The sequence below is a fragment of the Mugil cephalus genome, chromosome 19 (genome assembly GCF_022458985.1).
Source record: "Mugil cephalus isolate CIBA_MC_2020 chromosome 19, CIBA_Mcephalus_1.1, whole genome shotgun sequence".
Lineage (NCBI taxonomy): Eukaryota > Metazoa > Chordata > Actinopteri > Mugiliformes > Mugilidae > Mugil > Mugil cephalus.
In genome coordinates this window covers 3,135,931-3,149,688 of record NC_061788.1, presented here as the reverse complement: position 1 = coordinate 3,149,688, position 13,758 = coordinate 3,135,931, and the positions used below count along the sequence as shown (strand labels likewise).

Genomic DNA, 13,758 nt, shown 5'->3' with positions numbered 1-13,758 from the left:
TTGAAGGATTCCACCCAAGTATCACGAGGAGGAAAAACAAACACGTCTGGAATTCCAAAACCACAAATAACCCCGTCTTCACTTAACCAGAATAAACACTTAATTCAAACAACTCCATTCACCCTTTTTCGCCCTCTGCACCAACTCCTCTCCCTGCAAATAAACACGAGGGGCACATCCGAGGCTGCGTCCCACATTTTCCCACTTGTGAAAAGATAATTGGAGCGTTGTTCGGGTCTGCGAAAGTGAGTCGCGAGTGATTGTGCGCCGCCGTCCGTCAGGGGCCTCGGCTTCTTTTTTTTCCTGCAGTCGGGCCCTTCGTGTAAAGTGGTGTGACTCGGTGTAAAAAAGACAGGTGGCTGGGATCCGGGCGTTTGTCGGAGAGTAAAAAACCCAACTGCGCGGCTCACACTGTGTCGAGTTCAGCCCCCTTCATTGAGATATAATGAGGGAGATCACCTTTCACTGTGGGCCATCCTAATGAGGTAATGAATGGGGGTGTGCATTGCACCTTTGCCCTCACCTACTCTATTAATCAGAGTAGGGTCACACATAGCCGCCAGGACCCAACCTCCCCCATCTGGCAGCACTAATGGACCAAGCGATGGATGGAAGGTGCTTTTAGTTAAAGAGCTCTGGTCAGAAACCAGGAGAGAAGAGGAGAGGAGAGAGGGATGGCATTTCCTAGAGGGGGGAGAATAAAAAAAAAAGGTGGAAGCAGCCGAGTGTTTTACACCTGCAAGGTAGAAGGAGTGAGAGTGTGTGTGTGTGTGTGTGTGTGTGTGTGTGACGTTGACCTCTGACCTCATCTCAGCCACCTCGAGGAAGGATCAGAAGGGTCGGAGAGCTATCTGGACCGCCGGTAGCAGGATCACAAATTGACATTTACCGTCTGAACCGCGATGAAAGACGACGACGCTGCTGCTCGTGTTGTTGTCTCGGGTTCGTCTGCAAGAACGGGAGGCAGGAAGAAAGGAAGAAAGGGAGAAAGAAGTAAAATGTCATTGTTTCTTTCATGAAAAGTGGAAATCTGATCTTCTAATAACCATGTAAATGCTTAGTGATTGTAAAAAATGATATAGATCAGCCACAACGTTACAGAAAACACAACGACATTACAGAATAGACAACATTACAGAAAACACGACATTTCAGAAAACACAACAACATTTCAGAAAACACAACATTTCAGAAAACATGACATTTCAGAAAACACAACAACATTACGAAAAACACAACAATATTACAGAAAACACAACGACATTTCAGAAAACACAACATTTCAGAAAACATGACATTTGAGAAAACACAACAACATTACGAAAAACACAACAACATTACAGAAAACACAACATTTCGTAAAACATGACATTTCAGAAAACTCGAAAACATTATGGAAAACACGACGACATTTCAGAATACACACCACTACAGAAAACACATTTCAGAAAACACAACGACATTTCAGAAAAAAACACTTCAGAAAACACAACAATATTTCAGAAAACACGATATTTCAGAAAACATAATGAGATTACAGAAAACACAACAACATTTCAGAGTACACAACATTTCGTAAAACATGACATTTCAGAAAACACAACAACATTTCAGAAAACACAACAGTGTTACAGAAAACACAACAACATTATGGAAAGCACAAGGACATTTCAGAAAACACAATAACATCTCAGAAAACACAACAGCATTTCAGAAAACATGACAATACAGAAAAGACCATGAGGAAACACAACAACATTACAGAAAACACAACAACATTTCGGATAACACAACGACATTTCAGAGAACACAACAACATTTCAGAAAACACGATGACATTTCAATATAACAGAAAACGCCACATTTCAGAAAAAAACAACAGTATTACAGAAAACACAACAATAGAGAAAAGACAATGAGAAAACACAACGACATTTCAAAAAACACAATGACAATACAGAAAGCACGACATTTCACAAAAACACAACATTTCAAATCAGATACTGATGACGTATCTGTGGGAGGATCCACCCCTTTTACGGCCCCTCCCCTCAAAGGCCACGGCCAACAACATCCTGTTTCCAGACACCTTGGTTTCACAACTGTTTCGGAGGCACAATATTAATAATACTTGCTAATATAAGGAAGGTGGTCATAATGTTTTGCCTGGTCGGTGTAATCGTTTAAATTTCCATCACATAAAAACTGTAGAAACAGACACCGGACGGAAATAACTCCACAAACTGTGAGATCAGTTTGACTCCAGATTAAACGGAGTATTTGCATTTTTAATGACGCAGTGTGTTTTGTGGATCGCTGCCTCTCAGCTGGAGGCGACTCAAAGCTCGTCCCGCGATGGAAACACACACACATCCCGTTTGGTTTAGGCTTTACCAACACGACACGACGCTTCCACTGTTTAACCCTCAGACCGAAAACAGATGATTTGATGTTTAAACTTGTTTGTGAATATATTTGTTTAACAAGGTGGATTAGAAATTAGGAACAGCAGCTATTTTCACTGGAAAAAATCCATTGTCTTCTATGTAATTTACACACTTTGACGCTGGCGGCCGCTTTTGGCCCTCGGGCCGCATGTTTGACACCTCTACTATAATGGATGTGATGGCACTTAGTTATTTTCTCACCATCAACTGTTGAAACGTAATTTTGGCCCAATAGAAACAACATTTTCAAATAAAAATGGCCGACAGTAAACGCAGTGAAACAGGAACTGATTCCAGCGAATGTGAAGATTTGGGAAAATAATAAAAGAAAAAGATGAAATTCAGGCTGCACTGTTCTTTAAGGGTTTGTAAAGTAATTTAAAGAGTTAAAGACGACTTATATATAAGGAAGTAGTGGTGCTCTGGCTTTGCTTTTTTATTAATTGTTGGTAAAAATGCACCAATTGTCCACACATAATAAAGTCTCAATAAATGGCCCTTATTTTGGGAAAAAAAGAATAAAAACAAAATGCAAAGATTAACTTTGATATAATACTCGGATGCTTTTGGAATAAATTCAGAAATATTTACATGATATACATTTTTGTCATATTACACAAACAATCCTGTAAATGTGTGAAAAGGGGCCTTAATTCAAATTATTCATTCATTTTATAGTGGTTTCTTAATAGTTAAACAATAATTTATTTTAATGATTGTTAGAGACTGTACGTTACAAAATAGAAATAAAAAAGCTAAAAACATGTATATTACATATTTCTGTATTTTTTACCTGCTGAATGTAACTAAAAAAGTAACTTGTAATCCATTTCAGTTACTTTCAAAATCAAGTAATCAGTAAAGTAACTAAGTTAGAGCAGTAATCAGATTACTTTTTCAAGGTAAATGTGGCAACACTGTTCCCACATTACCTCGAATGAATTGGAGTATCGAAAGTATCGATACTTTGATCTGGGAATCGATTTTAGAGCATAAAGACCTGGTATCGCAAGTATCGATATTTCGGTATCGATCCGCACCATCGCTGCTAATAAACACAAAGCTAATGATCCAGGGAAAGTGTGAAGAGTATCACTACACCTGTGAACGAAGGCCGTTCCCTTCACCAGGAATGATTTAGACCTGGGTTTATCCGAGTTCTCGTCGGGGATCGGAGCCAGAGTCGGATTACACACATTTTATTTATTTATTTATTTATTTTTTACTCCTAAACATCCGCTTCAGTGTGAATTCTAGTCTGTGTTAATCTGGTTAGAAGCTTCTCCGCTGGTGATCTGAGGAATATCTGTGAATAATATCTGGAGTGAACTCAGCATGATGGAGAGGGAGGAGGAAAAGAGGAGGAGGAGGAGGAGGAGGAAAAGAGGAGGAGGGAGGGAGGTGAAATAATCTCGGCTGTGTATGTGTTCTCAGCATCCCGTCCTCCCCTGGCTAACCGCACCGGCGGCCACTTGAATTAGCAGCGGAGGATTATGGGCAGAGAGCCTCATTAATCTGGGCAACAAACAGTGGCCAGTGTGAATATTTGCACCCAGAAATTGAAAAGATTAAGTCCTATTTGACAATGACTGGCAGGCTCTGCGCTGCAAGAGGCTACTGTTAAATATTCATACCCCGGACTCCTTCTCCTTCTCTTTCCGTCTGTCTGTCTGTTGTGTGTTTATGTGAGTGTGTGTGTGTGTGTGTGTGTGTTTGTGTGCCAATGTGCAAATGGGAGACAATAAGTCTGTCATTATGAGCAATCAAGCCTCCAAATTTAATAGTCTTTTAAACCAGATTGGCAAAAGGAGAAAATCTCATAGAGCAAATTATGGAAGACCAACTCTGCCATAATTAACAATTAATAAATAAATACAGATATATGCATTTTTGGCATTTATTTATTTAAGGCATATATATTTAGGTAATGATTTATTTATTTGTGGCATATATATATATATATATATAGGTATTAAGTGACTTATTTGTTTATTTAAGGCATATATATTTATTTAATGATCTATTTATTAATTTTTCATTTATTTATTTATGGAACATATATTTAGGTAATGATTTATTTATTATTTTTTTATTTATTTATTTAGGGCATATATATTTAGGTAATTGTGATTTATTTATTTATATATTTAAGGCATATATATTTAATTAATGATCTATTTATTAATTTTTGATTTATTTATTTATGGAATATATATTTAAGTAATGAGTGATTTATTTATTTATTTATTTAAGGCATATATATTTAGTTAATGATTTATTTAATAATTTTTATTTGATTTATTTATGGCATATATATTTAGGTAATTGTGATTTATTTATTTATTTAAGGCATATATATTTAGTTAATGATTTATTTATTTTTTATTTATTTATGGCATGTATGTTTAGATAATAAGTGATTTGTTTATTTATTTAAGAGAGTTATTTATTTATTTACAGCATATATCTGTAGGTATATTTTTTAAATTAATTAATTAATTAATTTAGTTTTAATTATGGCAGCGTTGGTCCTCCATAGAAAAATCACCTGGAATTAACTTTATAGCTTCCTATTTAAGCCAAAAACTGAAATAAAAAATAAATAAATAAAACAAAAGTGAATGAGAAACGTCTGCTGCAACGTCCCATCATCCTGCAGCCCCCCCTCCACAAACCCCCCCTTGTCTGCAGCCTGGCAGGAGATTCCCTCCTGCAAACGCTCAGCAAATACACCTGCTATTCATTTCCTACAAGGCAGAGGAGTCTCGCCAGACCTGACAAAGCTATTTACCCACCTCCAGCCCAGCCTGTGCAGACGCTATCGCTAATGTTTTCCCTTCTGCAGGAGATCAATATGTTTGGAAGCAGACAAACAGCCCCGCTCTGCCAGGCGGGCTCTATCCCCCCCGTTTAGCGGGGCCACCACTGGGGGCCCTGACAGCAGATGTACACAAGCGAATCAACAAGCGACGCTCCTCCAGAGTCAACACCGGACACAATCAACGGCGCGGGATCTGCGGCGCTAAGAATTAACACCGAGGCCCATATGTGCCACGCCGAGGATCAAACACCGGCCCCTCGTCCCGGCGCCAAGTCATGTCCACGACGACGGAGGAGGAAGGAGGAAGGAGGAGGAAGGAGCATCGATCCGGGAGACGGGGCGGAAATTTAAAGCTGCTGGAATGAACATAAACCTGGACGGAGGGTGGGAAATAATTCAGGCCGATTCAGGGAGAAGACAAGTTTCCACCAGATAAAACTGAGATATAAGCTTCAGCAAACAAAAAAAAAAAAAAAAAAAAACAACAAACAAAAAAAAAAAAGGAAAAGAAAAAGCCAGACAATATAAACAGCCAGAGCCAGACTAAACCAACATCCAGGTCCCTGGATAAACCCTCATGGTGCTCTCTAGGGCTTCCTCCTCTCCTCTCCTCACCCCTCCTCTCTCCTCCTTCCTCACCCCTTCTCTCCTCCCCTCCCCTCACCCCTCCCCTCTTCTCCTCCTGTGTACTTCAATTCCTCTCATGCACTTTTTCAACTCTAATTTCTTTTTTCCTGCATCTCATCTTGTTGTCTCACCCCTCTCCTCTCCATCTATTCTCTCCTTGCATCTAGCCTTCTCTCCCCCCCTCCTCTCCTCTCCTCACCCTTCCTCTTCTCCTCACCCCTCCTCCCCTTAACCCCCTCCCCTCTCCTCCTCCTCCTGTTTCCTCCGAGTTCCTCTCATACATTTCTTCTACTCTTATTTCTCTCATCTTGTTGTCTCCCCTCTCCTCACCCCTCCTCTCCTCTCTCCTCCTCGCATCTACCCTCCCCACCTCTCACCCTTCCTCCTCTCCTCACCTTTATCCTCCTCACCCCACCCCTCCTCTCCTCATGTGCACTCCAATTCCTCTCATACATTTCTTCTGTTTTTCCTTCCTCCCATCTTGTTGTCTCCCCTCTCCTCTCCCCTCCCACACTCCTCAGCCTTCCTCTCCTCTCCTTCTCTCCTCACCCCTCCTCTTGTGTACTCCAATTCCTCTCATGCACTTCTTCTACGCTAATTTCTTTTTTCCTCCATCTCATCTCGTTGTCTCATCCTCTCCTTGCATCTAGCCTCCCCTCACCCCTCCTTGTCTCCTCCCCTCTCCTCACCCCTCCTCCTGTTTCCTCCGAGTTCCTCTCATACATTTCTTCAACTCTTATTTCCTCCCTCTCACCTCCTCGTCTCTCCTGTTTCCTCCTCTTTGACTATTTCGACTTAACATAAAACATGTTCACACATAAAGACAAAATCCGAATCCGAAATATTCTTTCTTCAGCTTTTTTGTTTTTTAAAACATTTTATAATAATTTTTATTCTAGAAACCTTTGCTCCCGTCCTGAGTCCTGTCTCAGGTAGAGGAGTAAAAGGAGGAGGAGGACGCTGGTGTCTCAGCTCGGCTCCGATCCACGGATCGAAAACGACGAATCAGAGCTCGAACGCATTTGAATATTCTTTTCCGACGCGAAGCAGCTGTGTGCAAATGCGTGTGCCGAAGGTGGTCGAGGGGTCGATTCCAGGTTGAACGTGTTGTGTGGCCGTGCATCGATGTGTGTGTGTGTGTGTGTGTGTGTGTGTGTGTGTGGGTGTGTGCAGGGTGAGTGTGCTAAATTGCTCTGTGTTGTGGAGATAACAGCGTATCCCTATCAGCTGCATCAGGGGGCTTAAGACCCCGATGGGCGTGAGGGGAGAATGAATTTTCCTCACTACTCTGCATATTACGGGATTACACTGCACCTTTAGATATGCTCGGGCTGAGCCGGGCTCTGCCTCGTGGCTACACGCATGTAGATTATTGAAACAGACTGTCGCACGGAGAACGAACTGAAGCAACACCACGGGGAGCTGGAAACCGGCGACACTGATGAGGGGAGATAACCTTGATGGGATTTTGGGAGGTTTTTGACATTGTTCGGGGAGAATGGTTCTTTGTAATCGGAACTTTTATTTATATACTTAAATACACAACAGCAGGGATTGTGTTCTTTTAAAGAACTTCATGCTTATCGATACTTTTCGTGCTCAATCCAGAAGGGGGCGGTAGTGCACCTAAAAGTTGCACCAAAAAACAAACGAAGAAAAAGAATCTTTACGTTGTTGAAACACGTCACGATGGTGTTTGGCTTTGTTTTGGTTTTACCAGGCTATTGTTTTTAGCCGTTGTTAGCTTAGCTTGTAGTTTCCATATAACACATGAAACTTAAATTACACTAGAACAGCATTTCAACATATGTATGTGGATAAATACTGTCTGTATGACTCATTTAATGCAAAAAAAACTAATCACTGTGCTAATAGACGGAAGCTTCTATTTACTGTTTACACACAGGGCGGCCATCTTGGAAACTCAACTCAGGTGAAAGTGATTCTACGACTTTTTGAGGAGAAAATCCGACTTTTGGGGGGGATTTCGTTCGAGTTGAAAATTCCGACTTCCAAATATAAATGGGACGCACCATGAATAACAAGAGACACATGTGTTCAACAACCTAAGGTCAACGAGTGCAGCTAATCGCTAAGTCGCTAGTCAGGGTCCAGTGATCAATGAGAACACAAGTTCTTATCTCATGTTTAGAAACTTAATAAAATTGCTGTTGTTTACACGAAACCACGAACACCTACTTTTTCTAGACCATTGATCTTAAACAGGGGGTCTGCACCCTCTAGAGGGTCCACGGAGGTATTACAAGGGGGTCGCAAAATTGTTGGTTGATCAGACATTTTTATATATATTTTTTTTTAATTTTCTCCCACAAATTTAAACGTCTTCCAACAAATCATTCAGCGCCACAGTAGGTGTCTCAACAGATCATCGTTTCACACCTGTCAATCTAAACCTCCTGTGCGCAGTAGCCCCGCCCCTATCGCTGCTGAGCCAATCACAGGTCAGGTCACAGGTCAACTCAGGTTACTCCTCAACTGGCCGAGAGCCTATTTATTCTCCAGGTGGAATCACAGACGCACAACGTTACAACATTAGCAGAAGAGAAGCTAACAGTGCAACATTAGCTCCCATCGGCCAGCTACTACATTTAACCAAGATTATAGTTAAAACTATAAATAAATATATAATAGATATATATATACTGAACGGCCACGCTACTGTTGCACATGTATGAAATAAAAAAAATGAATGTGTGTTATTTTTACAGTTTAATATTGAATGCAAAATGATAATAATTTTATAAACAGCACTAAGTTTAATATAGAACATATATAGACGGTAGGGGGGGTCTCTACTTAATAGTGTGAGGGTTAGTTTTGGGGGCCTTGGTCTGAAAAACGTTGAATCGTTAAAGAATCGGTGTCAATAAAATAAAAAGTCATCGATGTCCGTCCCTAACAAAAACAAAAAATAAATAAATAAATGAGGGGTTTCCTTGAAAACAGCTCACTTAGCCGCCTCCAAACTGCAAATATCTATAATCTCTGGCCCCTGTTTCAGCCCGGGGGCCCCCTTCATCCCATCTTAAGTCCAGCTTACATCAGGTGCGACAGAGTCTTTCATCAGTTACAAGTTCGCCCACCGGTGCCACATGGATAGAAAACGTGTAGGCAGACCTGTCCTCCGCCGAGTTCAGTGGCGGGAGGGGCCTTCATCATCTTCTTCTTCTTCTCTTTTCCCTTCAACGCCTCCTCCTCCTCCTCCTCCTCCTCCCCCCACCCCACCCCACCCCACCCCACCCCATCCCATCCCCTCCTCACAGCCTCTGGCTAATTACTCCTTTTTTCAAATGCAAAGCAGCGGCAGAAAGTGAGATGATTTCTCGGCGGCCGCTTTAGGGAGAAAGCGAGGAGAGGGGAAGAGAAAGAAAGCCACAGCGAGAAGAGACGGGAGGAGAGGCTGAATGGAAGAAAGAGGTGACTTTCTTTCCTCGGCTGGCAGGGACCTTTGAAGTTGGGCAAGAAGACGGTGGCGGTGGAGGGAGGAGGAGGAGGAGGAGGGGGAGGAAGGAAAAAAAGCAAGGGGAAGATCGTGTTAACGAGATGGCCTCTAAAGACGAATTAAATGGTGGGAGAAAAGAAACACGATCAGGCCTGGCCCTACTTATAGACTCCTCACAGACCGGCTCCTTTCAGCTCCAAAGCCTGAATTCCTCAGCTCAGCTCTTTAAAAGGCTTGGAGTGTGGGGTGTACGAGCGAGGGGGGTGGGGGGTGGGGGGGTGGGGGGGGGCGACGGGGCTGTGTGTTTGAGTGCAAATGTGTGCGCGGGAGGGTCACCCGTCCTTTAGTCGCACATCCCGGCCCCTGAATGGGGGAGGTCAGGGACTTACACACCGATGGAGGGGTCAGAAGTGGTCGGGGATTACACGTCTGCTCTAAGTCCCTGAGATCCCAGTGTTTTCACTCCCTCTCGCTGTTTGTTGTTTTGTGGCGGAGCAGACGGAGGAAAGAAAAGGAGACGGTCGGGGGAATTAGTGTAAAGCTCAGGAGATGAATGGGCATCTTATTCGCACCTCTTGTTGGCTGTTTTTCAGGAGTCCCCCCCCCCCCCCTCTACAACCACCAACCACCACCTCCACCTCCACCTCCTCCCTCTTCCTTCCACCCCAAAACAGCCCTCCCATTCCTTGTCGTGGTGAAAGCGCGTTAGGGTTGCCTTTGTGCGGACAAAAAGGAGACTCCCCTCCTGGCTTTCATGCTCCTGGTGGAGCAACAAGAGGATTTGGCCGCCGTGCAGCGAGCGGAGCTGCTCCGGCTTTGATTGGACGTCGGCGGGAGAGAGAGCTCCGCTTCTCCTTTCTTGATTAATCAAGTGATTCCAGTGCTCTCAATAACACCTTCTTTTTTTTCCCCTTTCTGTGTCTCAATAATCCCCCAAACACCACCACCTCCCCCCGAAAAAAAAAAGAAAGGAAAAACTCATGTCTTCTTCTCTTTTTTCCCTCCTTCCCCTCACAGAAGAACATTTCTAATTTATCTTATTTATTTTTTCCACCTGCTTCCCGTCACTTTGCGCTGATCTCATGTTGTGTGGGCGGGTTTTTATTTCTGCATGAAAACTAATTTAGTTGAAAATAAATAAATAAATAAAAAGTTGACCGGGAGTCGACTGGTTTCTGATGCATCATTTTTTTTGCACGTTGATATCTGAAGAGTTTTAAACGCAAAAACTCTACACGCAAACAACAGAACGATATCACAAACCGAAGGCTGTCCCCGGTGCGACCGTGTGGTGCACGTCGGGTTCGGTTCAATTATATTCGTTTTTAGTTCATTTGCCCGCGTGAACCACGCGGAGAATAAAAGCGGGTGCTCGAGTTTGCAAATTATTTTTATTGTTATTAAGTGGGCGACTGGTCATTGTGCTCGAACCACTTCAGCCTCCGCTCGGGCAACGCACACAATATACCAGAGAACATACGACGAACACGTCGGCCGTGTTTCCACGCGCTGATCTGATTATTCTCCTCACATTTCTTCGATGCTTTTAACCAGAGCAGGCGACGGCCTGAACCAACGCCGTGGATCGTTGTTTTTTTTTTTTTTTTTTTTTTTTAAAAAAGGTGTACAAGATAAAATACATTACAAGTGTTTATCTCCAGAATTTGCAAATATCAAATAGCTGAAGGTAATAAAGTTGAACAAAAGCTGTTTCCTAGCAACACAATCTGAATGAAAGGATTATATATCTGAGCTGCGGAGCTGCTGTGGTCAAGCCGCTGGGGGTTGAGTGCCTTGCTTAAAGGGAATAAAACAGCGTTAAAGAGTCTGTTTGTGCAACTTTCACACTGTTTCCTTCCACAGAAAGTCTCAAAACTGCCGACCCTTCTTGTTGAGTAACGGAGGTAACTTTAGCAGCTTTACCACCACTTTAACGTAGTTATTCAGTGCAAACTAAATCCATTACACTCTGATTAGATAAATACACACACATATATGTATATGTATATGTGTACAGTATATCTACATACATCCAGGGGTAAAGGGGAAAAAATACGATAAAATCAGTCGTAGATCTCATCTTGAAATAGCTGCATCGAACCATCAGTAACAATAATGACTCTGCATTTGCAGCAAAATCATTTCCCACCAGTCCAGTCAATAGAAGCATGAAAACTGGCCAAAGCTTCTTATCAAAAAAACTCCAAACTCTGGGACTGAAAAACGAAACCAAGGCAGATGTGCTGAAAACTGCAGTTCCACAAATGGCCACTTGAGGCTCGCTCCAAAAACAGGTCAAAAATGTCCTTCTGAAAAACTTTACAGCTCTATTTTAGGCAGAATGTTGCTAATTTTGCACAGATAAGGAAGAGACTAGGATGACACTTACAGGTTTGTAGCTCTCTGGTTCTGCTCCGTCTCTTTGACCATGTTTGAATTTACCAATAGTAGTCGATTACTTCCAAGATGGCGACGCTCTTCATGGATTCCTACGGGAGACGCCACTGAAAAGCTGTTAAAGTAGAACATGTGCAACTTTACAGACGACATAACATATTTACATCCTGGTACTGAAGCTTAAAGTTGTGCATATATTAGGGAGAGGTGTTGAATGACTTGTTGTGCACTTACAGGTTCACCTCTTTGACCATTTTTGAATCAACCTGCTAACACCACATGGAGCTTCCTAGCGGCTCTTTACTGAAACCTACAGGTGAAGAAAATCAGATGCATGCAGTTTGAAAATTATAAAATCTTAGGATAGGGTAGGATATTGACAGAACTTGTGGATAAATAAGGAAGAGACTGGGTAGGGGTGTTGGATGACACATGGTGCACTTACAGGTTCAGCTCCATCTCCAGCTGGAGAAACCAAACTGAAGTTCACAGAGGCTCTTCACGGAAACCTACAGGTGACTGAAAACATCACTGAAAATTTCTAAATTTCTAATCTTAAAGAAAAGGTAGGATGTCTATAGAACTCATGCATAAATAAGGTACGATATGACAAGGTTCTCTCTGGTTCATCTCCACGGACGCTTAGCCAGGAGTCGATCACCATCAAGATGGCGGCGACCTGGAAACACCACAGCGAGCTTCACTGCTCCTCTTCAGGGAAACCTACGGGTGATGTCACTGAAAATCAGACGCACAATATCAGTTGAGGAGACCTTAAGGTGAACACTGGTTCTACCTGATTAATCTAATTAACACGCAGCCAACATGGGTCCAGGAAGTGGGCAGACTGGGGGGTTAAAAAGAACCCTGGGGACCTGTTAGACATTTTAACCCTCTGGAGTCGATGGACGCAACAGTGCGTCCAAATCACATGATCAGTTTAAGACGACGTGGCAGCAAGACGCAGCGTCACTGAATCTTCGTTTCAACTTTTGTAGAAAGTGCAAACTTTAAATTATAGACCAGCTTTTATATTGTGTTGATAGACCAAGTAAAACTAGACTCTTTAGAAATCATTTACGTCACAGTTTTCCTGAATATTTCCGTCATGTTGGTGCACGGACAAACAGAAAAAAGTAAAATGCTAGCAAGCAGAGAATGCTAGTTAGCTTTAAATGCTTGAAAGCAAAATGATAATAATAATGTATATTTATTTATTTTGATATTATAATAGAACACATATAGTAGGTAGTTACTTCATCAGTTTGTCCTTAGCCTGAAAAACGTTTAAAGTTATAAAAATGGTTCATTCACCGAGAAAAATCTAACTTTTTCCTACTGGAATAATTGTAAAATGACACATGTGAGGTTGTGCTGTAAAGAATGAAACCAAACAAGGACCAAAGTGATGAAATATAAAACCAAAAGTAGCCAAAAAACAGCCAATTATTCTGTTCTACGCAACATTTAAATCCCTCAGGATCCAAATATGTGTTGGCAAAAAAAAAAAAACAAAACAAACCTGACGAGATAAAACGGGCGCGCGAAGCATCAGTTTAACCCGTTCACAAAGATAAATACTTGTTAACGCACTGATCCCAAACCTCACCTCACCTAAACTAAACCCAGCACCTGCTCGGCTGGAGGCACATCTCTCTTCTCGGCTCCACAACGTTGGATTGTGAATTTCTTTTTCGCCTTATCAGTTCGGCGGCTTCGTATCTAGTTGTGGTGGTGGTGGTGGTGGTGGTGGGGGGGGTTCAGCTGGTAGTAGGTGGGTGGCTGCTATAGATGCTACAAACACAAGAGAAAAACACAGAGAGGGAGAGGAAGAGAAAGAGGGGGTGAGAGGTGGCGATAAACAGAGTTGGGTGGGGGGTGCCTTGCGACGATAAATCAAGTTCCAGACTAATCTATTTAGCATGCTCTCACCATTATCCTGTCAGTGAAACAGCTAATTAATTAACTGATTCCACAATGAAGAGGTTTTGAATGAGCCCATT

The 13,758-nt window shown here is 42.2% G+C and overlaps 1 long non-coding RNA gene across 1 annotated transcript; it reads right to left on the bottom strand.

Annotated features, from left to right (window-relative positions):
- On the bottom strand, positions 1–13,545 carry LOC124996909. Its single transcript, XR_007110902.1, has 6 exons — positions 13,370–13,545; positions 12,201–12,493; positions 11,990–12,065; positions 11,748–11,870; positions 805–948; positions 1–684 (listed from the first exon to the last, which is right to left on the bottom strand). It is a non-coding gene; the product is annotated as an uncharacterized LOC124996909 (long non-coding RNA).
- Positions 13,546–13,758: the final 213 nt, after the last annotated feature.